General features: G+C 43.0%; 1 protein-coding gene across 2 annotated transcripts in view; it reads right to left on the bottom strand.

Moving 5' to 3' along the window:
• LOC138003800 (anthrax toxin receptor 2-like) overlaps positions 1 to 5000 on the bottom strand; it is a 113234-nt gene that overhangs the window by 26686 nt on the left and 81548 nt on the right. The window lies entirely within an intron of this gene.

Genomic DNA, 5000 nt, shown 5'->3' with positions numbered 1-5000 from the left:
CGCTACAGGACATGGTTAAAGTTGATTCGAGTAACTGCTTGTGTATTGAGAGCGGTCAAATTGTTTAAGACTAAGTCTAGGTCTTGTGAAAGGGAACTGTCGGTGGACGAGGTGAGGCAAGCCGAGATTAAATGTTGTATGTGGGTGCAGGAAGTGGTCTACAAAGAAGAATTCGAGAAACTGAAAGCTGGAGAGGTACTTGCCAGTAACAGCCGCCTCCTGAAACTGGAGATGATCAGGTATTAAGAGTTGGTGGGAGACTACAGTTTGCTGATCTTCCCGAACAGAGCAAGCATCAAATAATCTTGCCTCACGGACATCCTGAAGTTGCCAAGATGGTGCAAGATGTACATAAGAACATGTTGCATGCTGGTCCAGAAACGGTATTATCAACTTTAAGGCAAAAAGTTTGGCTAACTTAAGGAAGACGTGAGGTTAAACGTGTTATCAGAAGATGTGTAGCTTGCCAAAGACAACGAGTTGGACCTTGTGCCCAGAAAATGGGTCAGCTGCCAGAGGAGAGAATTTCCTGTTCACAAGCTTTCGCGCATGTTGGAACTGATTTTGTGGGACCACCGTATGTGAAAGAAGACTTAAACATTAAGAAAGCATACGTGTGCATTTTCACATGCGCATCATCTCGTATGGTTCACCTGGAACTTACACATAATTTGACAACTGATGAGTTCCTTCAAGCTTTTAGTCGCATGACGAGTCGCAGAGGTCTTTGCCATACAGTGAGGTCAGACAATGCACAAACCTTCAAGGCAGCAAGCAGGGAAATTCAGAAATTATACGATGAACCCACTACTGAAAGTCAAAGAATGTGGAGTACGCTGGATCAAGATCAAATCAAGTCAGAGTTCTCATCACGAGGGATCAAGTGGAAATTTATCACAGAGCGTTCCCCACGGAGAGGTGGATGGTGGGAACGATTTTGCAGAGCGATAAAAGAACCACTGCGTAAGGTCCTTGGAAGGGCACTTCTCACCTTTTCTGAGCTAAACATGTTGCTGGTCAGAATCGAAGGTATCATTAACTCGCGGCCATTGACCGCAGTAAGTGATGATTGCAGAGACCCGTTACCTATTACACCTGCTCATCTTGCAATTGGTAGGCCAATTAACCAGTTACCCGAAAGGAATGAAAGTAGCTTAGAGCAGACCAGTAAGAGGACTGTCGAAAGGTATCTCTACCTGCAGACTACTCAATCACTACTGGAAGCATTGGAAACAAGAGTACCTACATCTCCTATCGGTAAGAAACAAGTGGCATAAAGAGATCCCTTCTATTCCAGTAGGCGACATTGTACTTATTTCTGACGACAATGTGCCGTGCACCAAATGGCTGTTGGCTAAAGTTGAAAGGGTTTATCCAGGTAACAACGGGCTTGTACGGACCGCTACAGTTAGAGCGCATAACAGTTTCTACAACAGACCCGTTCAACGTTTACACAAGTTAGAGATTGAGTCAGCAGCTTCACAAGTAAGCCCGGAAGCAGAGGATCCAGTCCATGGTGGGGAGAAGCCACAAACGAACACTGTTCATGCTGCCAGTATACCTGTTTCCAAGCCTAAATTGAGCGTTGTCCTCCCCGAAGGAGGACAAGGTGGGGAAAATGTTACAGCCCGTACTCGTTCTGGAAGAGTGATAAAGAAGCCTGAGAGACTGGACCTATGAATAGTTATACTAACCCCACCCTAGTGTGTAGGACTTAGAGTGTCATGTGACTTTCGTTGTTGTTCCCACTCTTGTTATCGAAGGTTTTGTACGTCGTAGCATTTCACTCGTATACATCCCCTTTGTAAATCGGGTGTCTGGAAAACCCGAATAGCGAATAGCGAATAGCGAATAGCGAATAGCGAATAGCGAACAGCGAATAATCGCGAATAGCGAATAGTACGAACAGTGCGAATAGTGGCGAATAGTGGCGAATAGTCTTCAATAGTCACCGCCTTATGCTGAACAATCTCGTAATCAAAGCAAATAATATGCTCACCTGTCGTCGAAAGAGAGTTTCGTGCATGCTTTTACAAACACTCTAAAGAAGAACAAACATCAAAATGCAAAAATATAAATCACTTTCATTAATACATCAAGCTCATGATCATCTCCTCGCACAGTGGTGTCCCAACATAAATTTCATCATCCTCATCTGAGCTGTCCGATCCGGCGAGACACGTTCCGTAAAAAGGAATAAAATCAAAATGTGAGGCAAGTGGTTTGTGATTAAAGAGACAAACGAGCTACTCTGATAACCGTTGCGTTAATTAATTATACAAATAAGCAACAGGATTTCAGTGCATTTATTACCTTTTCTTCTCAGGGCTCAAGCTGTCCTTCGCCGACATATCTCTGCTTTTTTAGCGGGAAAATCCCATCCAACGTTGCTGCGCGGTTGACCAGGAAGTACTGGGTACCAAATTTTCGTCATTTCGTCACAACCCCCCAACCCCCCCTCCACCCTTATATGCCACTATTTGTTACTATTCGTCACTATTCGCGACTATTCGCCACTATTCGTACTATTCATGACTATTCCCTGTTCGGTATTCGCGACTGTTCGCTATTCGGGTTTTCCAGACACCCTTGTAAATCGATGTGTAGCCGAGTCCAGTGGATTAAAGTTGTGTTACCCTTCAGTGTCTCGTCGTAAATTCCTAACAACGTCCTACCATAATTTTGACGCTTGTTCGACACGTTTCAGCGGGAAAGTGTTTATAGAGTGTCTTGATGAAAGCTCGTAACTTAAATTGTTTCATTACATGGAAAACAAACAAGCAGAGAGAAGGGTGTAGACAAAACGTGGAGCCCCCCTTTCTGGACCCCCTTCTGGACCCCTTTCTGGACCAGGGAAAAAAGGTGGCAAAGGATCAAAAATAACAAAATTATATAAAATAAACGAACAACTGATAAATAGTTTCGATCGCACGATACTGAATTACCTTCGATTTATCATCCAACTCGAAAAAGAGTGTTCCCCTGTGTACACAGAGTCTTAATTAATTTCCGAGTTTTCATTATCTGCGAGAAACAGCACCTTTTCCCCAACAAAGTCGACTGTACTGTGTAGTCAAAGAAGTCCAAGGCTTTCCGGGTAGGTACGTTATGTATGGGGACATATATTGTAACGTACACATAATACATACCACACTTAGCGGCAGGTACGTTATGTATGGGGACATATATTGTACCGTATACATAATACGTACCTTCCTTACCTTGCTTAACTTACTTAGACGCTTGGACTGCTTGAAGCGCTTGGTTTCCTTGGTTTGCTTGAAGAGCTTAAATTACTTGATGTGCTTGGGTTGCTTGAGCATCACAAGCAACCCAAGCACCTCAAGTAACCTAAGCACCTCAAGCCTCTCAAGGAATCCAAGCAGCTCAAGCAACCCAAGCACATCAAGCACTTAAGCTCTTCAAGCAAACCAAGGAATCCAAGCGCTTCAAGCAGTCCAAGCGTCTAAGTAAGTTAAGCAAGGTAAGTAAGATACGGTACAGTGTATCTCCCCTAAGTAGGGTACGTATTATGTATGGCTTACTGTATTTTATGTATACGGTACAATATATGTCCCGATACATAACGTACCTACCCAGAAAGCCTTTGACTTCTTTGACTACAAAGTACAGTCGACTTTGTTGGGTAAAAGGTGCTGTTTCTCGCAGATAATGAAAACTCGGAAATTAATTACGACTCTGTGTACACAGGGGAACACTCTTTTTTGAGTTGGATGATAAATCGAAGGTAATTCAGTATCGTGCGATCGAAACTATATAGCAGTTGTTCGTTTATTTCATTTGTTATTTTCGATCCTTTTCCACCTTTTTTCCTTGGTCCAGAAAGGGGTCCAGAAGGGGGTCCAGAACGGGGGTCCAGAAAGGGGGGGTCCATGTTTTGTCTACACCTCAGAGAGAAGCCCGTTTGAATGGAGAGAGAATACCGCTAGCGAGCGTCGTCGTATGAGAAACCAAAGAAAGAAGAGGAAACGGCTTCAGAGGAGAAAAGGAAATGATGAATCTAAGCTGAAGACGAACGCAATCATCGATGGTCTCGCTCGACGATTGCGGAAAGAATCCGAGCAAAACCGGCGACTGCTTTTCCTTGCACGGAAATACTATTTAAAATGGAGGACAAACAAAGATTTATTAATTAGGGAGAAAAGCAGAAAGCTAACATCGACCTCTCGATTTGGGACGCAGACAAAGGTAAGCTCGAATTAAAGACACTCGCCTGCATGAAGGTGCTTAAACTTGAACTTTTCCCTTGGTTTTGAAATACACCAACAGCACTTGAGAAAGGTTGCTTTGGTCATTGAGAATAGGCCATTTCCGAGTTCATGTCTGCCTCCTCTTTAAAGCGAGTCTAAGTGCGAAGTTTTTCTTATAAAAATTAGTTTTCATTCATATGTAAAGTAGAACTAATTACCATCACAAAAACTTTGCACTTAGACTCGCTTTAAAGAGGAGGCGGATATGAACTCGGAAATAGCCTATTGAGCTTTGGGAATAGGCTATTCGTGAGTTCGCTTGAGCCTCTATTTGAAAGCGAGTCTAAGTGCGATGACTTTGTAAGGGGCCGGTCATTATTTATGTATAGGGGGGGGGGGGGGGGGGGACCGGCGGGAGAAAAATGTTGGGCATGTCAAATTTTCTATGTGCCCCCCCCCCCCCAAATTAGGTTATGCAAATAGCAAGACATGATTAATCAATAGCAGTATAGCAGTATTTGAGTTGTAAAAGTTGTATTTAGTAAACTACTTTGAACTGCTAAACTGAGGTCAGCATTAATGAAGTATTTGGTGCTTCCTTCAAGATTCAAGTTGACTTTGTCCACTGGCTGGCTTTACAAACAAAACCCTTTTTTTTCTTTGTGTTTTTCAATTCACATGTTGAGGTCACAACAAATGTCATGGTATTAAATTACTGATCAAAGTATCAGTGTTTTAAATATGTTTATACTCCATCCTATCCATGCAACTGGTCAAAAGTCTACCTTT

The sequence above is a fragment of the Montipora foliosa genome, chromosome 5 (assembly GCF_036669935.1).
Source record: "Montipora foliosa isolate CH-2021 chromosome 5, ASM3666993v2, whole genome shotgun sequence".
NCBI lineage: Eukaryota > Metazoa > Cnidaria > Anthozoa > Scleractinia > Acroporidae > Montipora > Montipora foliosa.
Note: the sequence above shows the minus strand (reverse complement) of the source record. Positions and strands in the feature narration are given on the sequence as shown.